General features: G+C 40.8%; 1 protein-coding gene across 3 annotated transcripts in view; it reads left to right on the top strand.

Moving 5' to 3' along the window:
* PRICKLE2 (prickle planar cell polarity protein 2) overlaps positions 1-13,975 on the top strand; it is a 437,307-nt gene that overhangs the window by 263,049 nt on the left and 160,283 nt on the right. Inside the window, exon 1 of one of the 3 annotated variants that reach the window (XM_073592179.1) lies at positions 3,127-3,888. The exons of the other annotated variants lie outside the window; for them this stretch is intronic. The gene's annotated coding sequence lies outside the window, so the exon portion shown is untranslated. Of the gene's footprint in view, positions 1-3,126; positions 3,889-13,975 lie in introns of those variants that run through there. 3 annotated transcript variants of the gene reach the window in all.

Below are 13,975 nucleotides of genomic sequence, written 5' to 3'. Positions count from 1 at the left end.
ATTTTTGGTGTGATACTCCTTGTAGGAACATGTCTAAAGAAATGCAGACCTAGCAGATTTCCTCATTAGTGCTGTGCAGGTGCACAGCTGACTGATAATTATGAAACCTCTCCCATCAGACTCACTCAGTACAGAGGAACATACAGGGATTTCTTCAGAATAACAAAAGGTTGCAATGTACATCGATCACCCAGAGGGGAATGTTATTTTCTCAACAAAAGTGGAGTTACAATTGAATTGTCCAAAATTGCATTGGAATTACACTATGTGGTTGTTTATTTTTTTTGCAGACGTTGCTTAGTGGAGTGTTTTTTAATAATATTTCGGTGTGAATATTTACTTTGCTGAGATTTTATCCCACTTTATTGCAGATTTCTACCTTTTGAAGCTATTAATACAGCTATCACTGTTTGGGTATTCTGGCAGCCAGAGCTGTCAGAATACAATATTTGAAAGGGAAGATGCATCCATTAATGCTATTTGATTTTTTTTTTGGCTTGTAGCCTGAATAAAGGAAATTCCACTTTTAACTACGTGCTTAGATGTAAAAAAGCAGCGAACCAACAGGAAAAAAAATTTTTATGCAAATTGACATATTCATTTTTTTGCAGTTTTGGAAATAATGAAATGAAATAATCATGGAAAGGTCATTTTTATAGTAACCTTAAGTTGCCATATATATCAACTTTATGAGCAGCAGTGGAGTTTTCCAAGCCATATCTGCTTACACTGCCATGCTATATCACAACTGGGCCACTAGGGGTGCTGCGCTGCTGACGTCTGTCTTTCCAGAGACCCAGCATGCTAGTTTTCAGGTTCAGTGCACATAATGACGTGTAATCCCCTACAAACCTCCTGCACTGTCCCTATAGATCTGGCGCAGTCATTTACTTTTCCTGTTACAACCAACCCCCAACACTACCTAAAACCAGCTTTCACAACACTGGGATTAAAACTACAGTTCACTCTTACTGCCCATAATAAGTTGCAGCTCCATTTTTTTTAATTGGTATTTATATATGAGAAGTAGCTAAAACTTAAAATTATTTAACATGTAATACATTTTTTTATTAGACTTGGATAGAGTGGCGAAGGGCTAGAACAACTGTCGGGTTAGGGACATTCACCCTGTCTGAAGCTAGCCATACACTAAAAATTGTCTCCTTCAGCCCTACTAGCTGAACGAGAGAAATCACTCAACTTTTCCATCCCTGCTAAATAGCATGGATGGACAGATCTGCAATGTCAGCTATTGTATTCTGATAATTAGCACCTATGGCTGTCAGAATAACAGTGTCAACATCTGATTGGATGCAGGCACTGTTTAGTTAGTAGTTTTCTGTCCGGCTCCTTTAGCAAAAATCAATTGAAGAATCCATTTATGTTGAACTGGAAGATGCCAACAGGGCCCCCCCCCCCCCCCCAGAACAAATTTGATCCCATTCAACTGGGATCACCTGAGATTCGATCTATATATGGCCAGCTTTATCATCCAGATCACCCATGTCAAGGGGATTGAAAATTATGGTAAATCCAAAAATTTGAGTTGCCACCAGAAACGCAATAGTGAAAATCTTCCTGTGGGGACATTTGTTCCCATGACAACTGTCTAAAGCTGATATATATTTTTCCTTCCGTTTCAGCGAGTGGATGAATCTCCCTTTGCAGCACTTACGGATTGGATGCAGGTGGTGTTTGTCCAACAGTTTTCCACCCGATTACTTCAGTTTTTCAATTGAAGGATGTTGGATGAAGCGGTGCTGACATAGCCACCCACTGATCAAATTTTGGGTGGTTCATTAAAAACTGTCCAAAGTTCACTCAGTGTATGACCAGCCAGGACAGGGACAAGGTGTGGGCAGGAGAAGTGGCTGCCCTGTGCACTGTGGTATCATGTGAGGTGGGGGACACCATGCAGAGATTGGCGGTATGGCATTTGTGTTGGGTGGGGGGGATTTGGGGCAGGGGCAGAGGGTAAGAGTTGTTCTAGGAGGGGACATTTTGGGAGGTGTGCTAGGAGAGGTGATTGGGGGGGGTTGTTTTGAGATGGGGTAAGCGGATTTGTGCTAGGAGGGGGAATTTGGGTGGTTTGTACTGGAAAAGGTGATATGGTGGGGGGATTTGTGCTAGTAGGGGTGACTAGTGAGTATTTGTGTGGGGAGGGGGGGAGATGGGGATTGGAGAAGGGGAATTTGTGCTGGGAGGGGGAATTTGGAGTGGGGGAGAAAGGATGTATTCTAGGTGGGGGAATTTTTTTTTGTTTTTTGGAGGAGAGTGATTGTGCTAGAGCATATTGAGCGAGATATGATTTGAACTGGAGGGCAACATTTTTTGCTGGGATGGGGATTTCAGTAGGGGGGCAAATTTGTACTGGGAGGAGGAAGAATTTATGCTTAGGGGGTAAACATACAGGTTAGTGCTCTATGTTTTTGGGGAGGGAGGGGATTTTTGCTCGCACATAGGAGTTGATTTACTAAAGGCAAATAGACTGTGCACTTTGCAAAGAGCAGTTGCCCTCTGCAAGCGCAGTTGCTCCAGATCTTAATAAATGCGGTAAGGCTTCACTTTACACCCAATCACGGGCAAGGAAAATAAAAAAAAACAGCATTTTTGCTTGTCCACGATTGGATGATGGAAGTCAACAGAGTGCACAGTCTTTTTCCCTTTAGTAAATCAACCCCACAATGCTCATTCATCTTGGGGGGACGGGACAGTTTGGCCTGTTCGCCCTGGGCTCTAAATGACCTTGTCCCGGCACTGCCACCAGCTTTAGGGGAGATATCCCCCACATTGTAGAGATATCCTCCCACTTCCTGTTGGATCTACCGGATAGGAGGTGAAGGGAAATCTCCCTAATGAGATAGAGATGGCAATAAATTGCTGCCTTTCTCTATCCAAAAAGATAACAACTTTTGGCATTAGATCGACTTTATATATGTATCCTTCCTTCCTTTGCAAACAAAAGCTGCCTTAAATAACCTCCATTTACTGCAGATAAAAAAATACATTGAAAACAGATGTTTGATAGAAAGCAGTAACTTAATATGAAAGGTATGTCCATGGTTGGTCAACAACCAATGAGATCCAGTACCAAAAAAAAAAATCATCATATCATTGCGTTTTAGTTATTGCAGCCGTGCCAGATGTTTGCATCACAGGCGCAGGCTAGGGTTGTGTTTTGGGCTAAGCTTACTGTGGGGTTATTAATTTGTTAGAGGGAGGCTTGATTGATATGGAAATGAGTGTTAGGAGTCAGCCAGTGACCATAGAAAGGGTCCCAGAGCAGACTCTGCTTTGCTTCTGACATCACTGCACTCATTAGCATTCAGGAGCAGGGAAGGCTCAGCAAACGCCACTGACTCTGGCATACAGCAAAGCTTGCTGGCAACCACCGAGGAGTCTTTCCTTTACAAGAGCCAATTGGACATAGCATTGCAGCTACACAAGGGTCATTAAAGAAGAGAAGAAAGAGAGCCCTGAGCTGTGTGTGTGCTGGATTCTGTCTGGAATTACCCTAAGAAAGGAAAAAAAAAAAGAGGGGGGGGGGGGGGTTGCAGTTGCAGAAGGCTTTTTGCTGAAAGACTGGAGAGAGGGCAAGAATCACACTTGTCCGGCTGCTGATGGCTTGCACTGCTGCTCTCCTTTCAGCCAAGAGCCTGCCTGATGTGTTGGTCTCCTCTAAGGGGCTTTGACAAAGCCCTGCTGCTCATTTGAGATCTCCCGTGACTCCCTAATGCCTGTAGAGCAGCAGGAAAGCTCAAGCAGCTAGCAGGCTGCATACAGTGTGCTGTGCTCAGCAGCATGGAAAGGAGCGCAAGACGCAGTAAATAGCTGTCTCCAAGGAGCTAGGAGCTATTTCCTCCAACCGGGGATTGCCTGTGCTTCTGGGTATGTATCATTTTACCATTTTTTTATGTCTTTTTTTTTTTTTAAACTGGAAAATCCATCTGTAAGTCTGTGCAATAATTATGTCTGATCTACAAGCTTTGCATGATTGCCAGCTCTGCTTGGCAGGGACAGTCCCTGGTTTTAGAGATTTGTCCCTGGAAATCGGTGCGGCTTGTCAGCTATCCCTTAATAGCAGGGACGCCTCTTGTATTAAATTAGAATCATATTGTCTCATTCCCACATTTTTCCATCTAGTAATCCCCAAATAATGTAAGACATCAGCTGTGGAGTCCGGACAGGGTTCCTGTAAGTCTTACTGATTTTTTGTTATGGAACTTTTATTTTTTTCTGCAAGCTACGACCCATCCGACTGCAATTGCTTATACCCAATTCTTTTACATAAGTAGCATCGGCAGTATAGGACACCTTTTTCTGCATTCTGGATTATCTACTAAATCAGCATTTGAAATGCAAAGACTGTCTATATAAATTGAATGCATGTGTCTTGGTAATGTATAGGATCCTATGAGATAGCATTGTTTTTTGGTGGCTTTAGACATCTCAGCAATTGAATATCCCTGGAAATTGTTGATGATTATTGTCACTATCATATCTCAGTACAGCCTATGTTCAGACTCTGAAATAGGTGTATGCATAGCTTAATTTACCAACCCAGCTGTCCCATATTCCCAAGGACCATCCATAGAGTTCGAGCTTCGACCCTGAACATTTTTGTCTCTGTATAAGTTCCTGATTTTCACTACAAATCAACCACTTAATATTTTTAGTATTTTTGGGGAATTATATATTATTTATTATACATTAATGAGAATCCGGCTTTTCTTTGCGTTCATAGACATGTTACGTAGCAGTACTAAGCAGCATTTGAAATGCAAAATGCAATACTTTTTCTTCGTATTAATATGCCGTGATTGAGTGTACTGTATACTATTTGGAGGTCCGGTTTGACAGTATTTTGTGTGATGGGTTGATTTTTTTTTTTTATATTTAACTAATTTGGTACTGTACATTTTTTTGAAAGCATTAGAAAAGAGAATATTTTATGCCCAAGATATAGACAGCTTATTCTTTCCATTACGCAGTTGGGGTGTATTATCCATCAGAGCAATGCAGTACATTATCTCCTAAGTAATACAGGGTTAAATGGATCTCTGAGATTTTAAATAAAAATTCTGTATATATGCAGTACTTTGTACTATCTTCTGCATTGCTATAGCAATGATTTACTGGTTTATGTATAGATAACTTATGTAGAGTTCAGTAACAAATCAATTTAGAAACTGAAAATTCTTGAAAGCCAAAAGATTATTAAAGAGATGATTAGGAAGGACTATAGATCTATATATGAATTTTAATAAATAATGCAGTAAAGCCTAATATTTGATTGTAAGCTCCTCTGAGGGCAATGACTGATGAGAATGGTTCAGTGTACTACACTGTGAAACATTACCCTGTATAAATTAATTCTGTAGTTATTTTTATTGATTGATGTGGTCTTGTCGCCTGCAGCACTGAGCAAGATACAGTGGCTAAAACAATGGCATTATAAAATCCCTGAAACAATAGCAACTAGGACCTTGTGACAAATAGCTTACATTCTGAAGGATATAATGTCATTTTTCTTTTATGTCCTGTATGTTAATTATGTCCTATGTTTATTGTCAACTTGCAAGCACCTGGGCTATATCATTTGTCAATGACTAAATTTTAAATAGCGATTTAGGTCCAGCAATGGGGTCCCACTATGTCTTGATTCATTGTTTGTACAGTGTGGAAATTTGTTGATGATGGCAGCTATGTGTGACTCTCTTCAGTATAAATATTAATCTGGCCGGTCTTTGTTTGCCACTTGGCATCCTAACTAGCCCTTAGGTCCAACATATTCTTTAGCAGGCAGAATAATGACCAGATAATTATTCACAGCAGATGCTGTCATTGCTCAGAGACCCCCTCTGTCCACTTTAGCATATTCCATCTATTTTAATGTCCATTTGACTTGGGAGCTCAGACACCGATGTGACCCATTCATCATCCCGTTATAGATTGAAACGCTTCCTCTATTTCATAATTGAAGGCTCTTTTGACTCCCGTTGGGAGAGCCTCATTTCTATGAAGTGACAGCGGTTTATTTCATAAAGGGGAGTCTGCCTATTAACATAATTATTGATTTGCCCTCCTTGATATCCGTGAAATTCATTGTGCACAGTGGACAAAGCGGTGGTTTTCACACAGCTGTGTTAAATTGGGATGACAGTTGGTATTACCTTTTTCCATGTGTGTAATAGAAGTTTTTTGACTGAAATATTCAATTTGGTTCCATCATTTCAGATGAGCTGAAGTTAATTTACCTCCCCTAATTTTACATAAGTACAGATGGGGCAATACTTAGGAGTGCGCCTGTCTTGATCACAGTGTAGTTCATTGATGTGTTATAATCACAGGCAAAAAACTTAACAAGGGGCATTGCATTACTTTCAAAAATGGAACATATCAAGATGCACTGGGGACAACACCCTGATGCAGCCAACATTCAGGGCTGCATGTTGGTATACACGTCTTGTGATCCTCTTGTCAGCCAAAAGGAAAAGGTTATAGAAAATTCATAACCTGAAGTCAATATATAATTAATGCAGGCAAATCCCCTATACATTAGCTGTATGAAGTACATACGTACATAACAGTTTTCGGCTCTACTTAAAACCTTGGGTACCTTGTGTGTTATCCAGTTTTTAGCTAGATTTTCAAATACTTGATCGTCTCCTGGGATAACTTGGTTGCTCTTTCAAAATGGGGGGACATTTTTTTCTTGAAGATAGGTTTGAAAGTAAAACTTTAACAAATTTGGGAAATTTCTGAGTGTATTATCAAAAAAAAATGCATGAGCAGAGGTCATAGGCTTCTAAGGTTAAATGCAAATCTCAAATGTCCCTGCAAAGGTTGGGCTTGGCCTTGTCTCAACCACCGCAAGAGCACCTTTGTTGGTCAAAAAGGCTGCCCATTGTTCTACAGGACCAGAGCTGAGGCCTGAGAGATGAAACCATGTTCAAATTTTAAAGCAAAAGTGCAAATTGGCCTAAAGCTTCAGTTCCCACATGGCATATTTGTATCTACTGACAGTAGTTAGATCATTATCCACGAAGACCAGTTTATTTATAGATGACTAAAAGAATAAAGATACTCAGACAGAAGTGATTGTTTGATATTTTGGACTGCATTGGTGAGGATTATGACTGAATTTGACAACTGTACTTATGTCTGTGGGTAGGGCCATCTTTAGACATCATGGTGTTCTAGGCAAACTCAATTGACAATGCTATAAAAGCCCTTACTGCGGCAGTATTTAGCCTTTATATGCAGGACTATTTTTTAGGATCACCAAAACAAGAGTAAGAGGGGACAGCCTTAGCAGCAAAGAGCACATGAAAGGGCAACGCACATCAAAAACGAACAAATATTCCCAGCTCACTTACCGGCTAACCTGCATGACTTAAAAAGTTGTCAACAGCTTAGTTTTATTTTACATATCGATAGCTTAAACAATACAGCTACAATAAAGGTATAAACCTATATTTCTTATAGGTCATCTGACACATCGGGGTTTTTTTTACTAGGAGCTGATAGGATTTACTTTTCAAGGGGATTTTCCCTAGAGTTTGGTGAATGTGTTGAAATTTCACTTTGCAAAGAAACCCAATCATGTGCAATAAAAATAAAAATAAAATATTTTTAGCTTACACATGATTGGATGACGCACGTTAAATTGCAGCTTCCCTTGCAAAGTGAACAGCCTATTTCCCTTTGGTAATTCAACTGCATTAAGTCCATTTCTTCACTTTGAGTCATGGTACAATAAGGTTTAGTCCCATAATGCCATAATTTGGCTTCCATACCCTCAAGGGGTATGGATACTCCCAGTTAAAGAGGAAGTAAACCCTGATGGGTTTTACTTCCTCTTTTCTCCCCTGCAAAGTAAAAGCATAATGGGCTAGTATGCATCGCATACTAGCCCATTGTGCGGCATTTACCTGCAAACAAAGCCTGCGATGTCCCAGCTGGTGGCCGCATCCATATTTGCCCCTCTTCCTTCCAGGGCCACGGACTCCCACTCTATGACTGGTCGGAGTCGCGTGATGTCACTCCCGCACATGCGCACAGGGGCCGTCAGTCACGGCACTTGCTAGTGAAGAAACGGCCGTTTCTTCACAGCGCATGCGCCGATGACATCATCGGCGCACTACAACATAAATTTCTCCTAAACGGCGCACATTTAGGAGATATTTACAGTACCTATAGGTAAGCCGTATTATAGGCTTACAAGTAGCACAGAGGGGTTTACAACCACTTTAAGAACCCCCGATTTAGACCAATAACATCAGGTTTCAGCTGACACATATCATCGTTTTCAAGCTGCAGCTGAATCTTACCCTAGTCAGCCAGTCTGTAACATTTCTGACAATCTAAAAACATTGTCCTATCACTGTGGTGTATTTTCTTAATATATCTTCGAAACTGAACTTGTTTCTGTTGGTTTTGCAATTACCCATGAAGGCTAAATCCCTGTTTAATTTGACATTCGCTACGAAACAAGAACTTATGATGGAGGTCGTGTAATGCTAGATTCCACCCACACTTGGATAAAGAATGCAGGAATAAATGAATGGCTCATTTAACGTTTGGAACTATAACACGATTAAAGAAGAAAAAAAAAAAGACAAAAATTCCTGGAAGATGAAGAACAGAGGGGAGTCCATTTAAGAGGAGTACATTACAAGAGGAAATGTCTCCCATGTGTTTGAGGGATTTTTAAAGGAAAACAATGAAAGGGGAACTATTTCATCCAGTATGTGAACAATTACATGGACCAATTTGCTGATCAAAAGATAACCTGTAAACGCTAGGCCATAGCCATGTTAACGTGACTCGTTCTAACTCCTGCAGAGAATCTCAAACACCCAGCTTTGGTCATTTCATAAGGAACTGTCTGTTTTGAATCAATGAGAAGATAGGGTAGCCCGTAAAATCCTTTTTTTTTTTTTTTTTTTTTTTTACTTTTACCTTCATACACGCTATCCCTTCAAGCAAGTTAGAATGCTGTTTTTTATTTTATTAATATATTTCAGTTCCCTGATGTGGGTTTATTGGTTGGAGCTTTTTAGTCTGCATGGTATGGTATTGTTTTCTATTATGTTTTTGTTTTTTTTGTTACCATATTGTTTTCTTAAAGCATAACTCCACTTTTGTTGAGAAAAAAAAACATTCCCCTCTGGGTGATCTATGTACATTGCGAGGATTTTAACAAACTTTGTTGCAGATTCCTACCTTTTGTTATTCTGGAGAAATCTCCATTGGTTCCTCTGTGCTGAGTGAGTCTAATAGGAGTGGTTTCTTAATTATCAAATAAAAAAATGGAGCTGCGCTAACAAAACTGAATAAGTGAAATAATAAAAACACTTAAAAATCATATAAAATCATGATGTTGAACATATTCCAATAAACAGTATAAAATAACTTGATAGTTGAAATAATTGAAGAAATCTCAAATGACACCACAACGGACATGTGCACCTCCACCACACGGAGCGCGAGCTTACCAGAAGGCGAGCAGTATAAGCTTGCGGCTATCATCCCAGCCATGGCCTTTATCCTGGAAGTATGGAAATGTCTGCTCACAGGAGAATGCTTGAATGTTGCAAACAGGACATAAGCCAGGACCCAGTAACCTCGATCTCTCCAATGTTCATAAGCATACATCAGATACGTATACCCAGAAAAAAAAAAGGCTCTCCATAGAGTAAATCAGGTAAAGCACTGATAATTTTAATAAAGAATTGCACTTACATAGAAAGCTTTTAAAATGAAGCATTATATAAAAAAAAGCCGGCCGGCTCACGAACACCCATCCTCTCAGGACTGCTACACAATGACATCAGCACGTCACTTCTCCTGATGTACGTTTCGTCACAATTTTACGTCTTCTAGGGGCCCTTAATTATCAACCAGATGCTGCACTTGCAGGGCTCTAATGAGGAAAGCTGCAGGGTCTGCATCCCTTTGGACATTATTTCCTATTGGGAGTATCTTACCAAAAATGACGTTTTTGTTCCAGGAGATGCCAAAAATCTGACTTGTATCTTAGTGTAGACTTCTGAGAAAATCCGTGAGCCAATCACACAAGATGGAAATTATATTTCTGGGGGGGGGGTGTATTGTACACATTCTGTGTACAGAACACCTCCAGGTAGCCATATTGCATTGCACTTTACAGAAAATTACAGAGCTGCAGATTGAAAAGGAAAGGTCATTTTTAATAATATTCAATTACAATCTGACTTATGTCACAATTTTATACGCTATATTATTTATTTATATTTGCAATTTGCTATTTTTTTCCTCATAAAGCTGAACTCTAGACATATAACTAAATACACAGGGGAAATACATATGTGAGTGCTGTTTTACATGCCAAAGTATTTCTGTCCATCCAGTTCTAAAATTTTCACAGCTCTTCCACACTGCAAAGCCCATGGCAGGAGACTTGATTCTTCAATGTTGTAGTTAACCACTTTAGCCCGGCCCCTGGAGGATTTGGCTGCAGAATGACCGGGCCATTTTTTGTGATTCGGCACTGAGTCGCTTTAACTGACAATTGCGCGGTCGTGCGAGGTTGTACCTAAACAAAATTGACGTCCTTTTTTTCCCACAAATAGAGCTTTCTTTTGGTGGTATTTGATCATCTCTGCGATTTTTATTTTTTGGGCTTTAAACAAAAAAAGAGCAACAATTTTGAAAAAAAAGCAATATTTTTTACATTTGCTGTAATAAATATCCTCCAAAAATATATAAAAAAACAATTTTTTTCCTCAGTTTAGGCTGATATGTATTCTTCTACATATTTTTGGTAAAAAAAAAAAAAAAAAAACGCAATAAGTGTATATTGATTGGTTTGTGCAAAATTTATAGTGTCTACAAAATAGGGGCTAGTTTTATGGCATTTTAATTTTTTTAATTTTTTTTATTAGTAATGGCAGCGATCTGCGATTTTTATCATGACTGCGACATTATGGCGGACACATCAGACATTTTTTACACTATTTTGGGACCATTGTCATTTATACAGCGATCAGTGCGATAAAAATGCATTGATTAATGTGTAAATGACACTGGCAGTGAAGGGGTTAATCACTAGGGGTCGGTGAAGGGGTTAAGTGTGTCCTAGGGAGTGACTCTAACTGTGAGGGGGCTGGGCTTGAACACACAGGACAGTGATTGCAGCTCTCAATGACAGAGAGCAGTAGATCACTGTCCTGTCACTAGGCAGAACGGGGAATGCTTTGTTTACAAAAGCATATCCCCGTTCTACCTCTCCGTGACACGATCGTCGGGAGACTGGCAGACATCGAGTCCGCAGGACCCGCGGGCGCGATCACAGCGCTCGCGCGTCGGGATGGCAGGAAATTCAAAGGGACATACAGGTTACGCACATTTGCCCAGCCGTGCCATTCTTCCGACGTAAATGTACATGCGACAGTCGGCTAGCGGTTAAAGTGTTACTAAACCCAGGAGCCTGCATTCACTATATCTGGTCTCCCACAGTACACAGAACATGGAAATGCAATAATTTTAGTAAATATAAACTGCTAAATACCTTTTCTCATCAGCAGTATATAGCAGTCTTGTGACTTCTATCAGTGACTAGCTGAGCACTGGTTAAAGCTTGTAGGAGGAGTTTTTTTCCTCCCATGGTTGTCCTATGAGGCTGCAGGACCCCTGGCCCTCTGTCTGGACAGTGCTGATTGGCCCTGTGCTGATCACATGCACCCTCCCAAGAAAAAAAAAAAACACCAAACTGAGCATGTGCAGAGTGCCCCAATGATCTGTTCTATCAGGAGATAGATTGGGGACTGTGGAAGAAAGGGAAGATCAGAGAAGACAGGATCCAACTGCCTTTTTACAAAATGCAGTGGATTAACCTCTTAGGTTTCACAGTGAGTATAACAAGCATGCTTAATGCATATACAGACTGATTTTACTGTTGTGGGTTTAGTTACACTTTAAGTAACACACATGGGTCTTGTCCCTCAGCCTGTTACTATACTGTGAAAGGAGAAACATCAGACTGATGAGGTCATCTCCCTGTCACGTTGCTCTCTTCTACTATCAGCCTGTTATTTGTTAGCACCTGAGCACTGCAGCAAACCAGACTGGCTGCTTTCCCCTCTCTTATGATGGTTATGAGTAAGGCCCGTTGGGGCTGAAACATGTCAACCTTTTTCCGGATTATTAGCCCCGTGCTGTATTGCTTGAATAAGGACAAAGAACTGCAGTTTATCATTGCCGGCCCTTTTGATCATTTCCCCTCCCTTAGCCCGAGCTGTGTGACACAGGGAATTCCAAAAGGCTGATAACAGGTCTATTGAAGATACTTACATTACTCATATTCAACCTCTTGGCCTCAAGCGCAAGCAAATATGTGGCCCCTCAGCGGCCAGTGCTTGGCGCCGAGCGCCCACATATTTGTGTGCAATAGCACCAATAGAGCTGTGCCAAGAGCGTGTGCCATGCCTGCTTGCAGCACAGTTACCACAGGCTAACAGAAAGCTCCTGTTCGCTGCTTGCAATCAGGAGCCTTCTGATCATGTGTCAGCCAGTGCCGGCTGTCACGTGACCATAAGCCCCGCCCCTCTCTGCATTCCAATCCCCTTAAAGGGCCGGCAGGCTTTAAGGAGTTAAATTATATGCACTAATGTACTAACAAATACAGAACTGCATTCCTTTGTGTCTGTTATATCTGCCTGGAGTTCAGTTTTATTTTTTTTAGATGTACCTCTGAATGTGATCTGATAAATGATTTATCAGAGGGTACCAAGGTTTTAAAGTGCTTCAATGTTTTGTTTGCATAGTCATATGTAACTGCTAATCAAGATAACGTTTTACAGCATGTCCAGACCTTTGTCCCAAGCAGGGACAACAACACACTAATCAAAATTCATCAGGTTTTTGTTTAGGTGGCAGATGTGCAGAAACATCAAATGGGTGCTTCCAGGTGGTTGGTGGTTTGTAGCCATTTATGGCCACCATAGTCCTACAAGTTATATTGGGCTGCAATATTTTATATCCTTGTATCTTGGTGGCAGGTTGATCATAGTAATATACAGATAGCATACCTCCCAATTTTTTGAGATGGGAACTAGGGACACCTATTACCAAAAGTATATAGGCATAGGAGGCTCCCCTTCTATTCACATGTCTTCTTTGCCTCCTGTGTTCACCTATGGCTGTCGCCTTCTATTCTTTGGGTTTATATTCCTTTACCATCTCTATTTCTTTCTGGCCTGCCTCCCGGTTTGCTTCCCTATATTTCTTTTTGTTATTATTATACAGGAGTTTAGAAGTTTACACAGCGCCTAAAAACTTAGGGGGGTAGACAGTACAAATACAATACACTTTAATACAATAGGAATCAGAGGGCCCTGCTCCTTAGAGCTTACAATCTAAGAGTAAGACATTATCAGTCCAGCCTGTGTTGCCTAAGCAACTTCTCAGTTCTCTGAGCTCCTGTTTGCCTAGTATTACTTGTACTTAGTGTTTGACTTCCCATGTACTGACCCCGGCTTTGTCTACAGTTTTTGCTTGCCTGCTGCCCACCCCAACCTCGGCTCATTTCCCGTATCCTTTTCTATCTCCTGCCATTTGTATAAGTGGCCTCCATATCGTCAGCTGGACATACTTGGGGGGTCGTGACCTTGTTCCAGCTTACTGGAGGTCCATTACTACCATCAGGGGCTCTGGTGAAGGCTGGTTCTTAGGCTCTACATTCTGGGGAACCCCAAGCTTGTGTTCTACAAGGGCCTACTACCACAGAAACCTGACATTACCTTTATATATGTAAAAAGGGACAACTGATTAGCTCATTATATATGCAGGCTGTGCTCCCTGCCTTGCAGTCCTATACAGCCTTTGGCCTTTATTGCTTCTTCCATTGCTGCCCAGACACGGCTTACATTTCAGCCTAATCCTGCTGAATCGACCAAAATGAAAACATAGATGATCCTGTTGGCTCCACCCA

This window comes from Aquarana catesbeiana, linkage group LG07, assembly GCF_042186555.1.
Source record: "Aquarana catesbeiana isolate 2022-GZ linkage group LG07, ASM4218655v1, whole genome shotgun sequence".
NCBI classification, from domain to species: Eukaryota; Metazoa; Chordata; class Amphibia; order Anura; family Ranidae; genus Aquarana; species Aquarana catesbeiana.
Note: the sequence above shows the minus strand (reverse complement) of the source record. Positions and strands in the feature narration are given on the sequence as shown.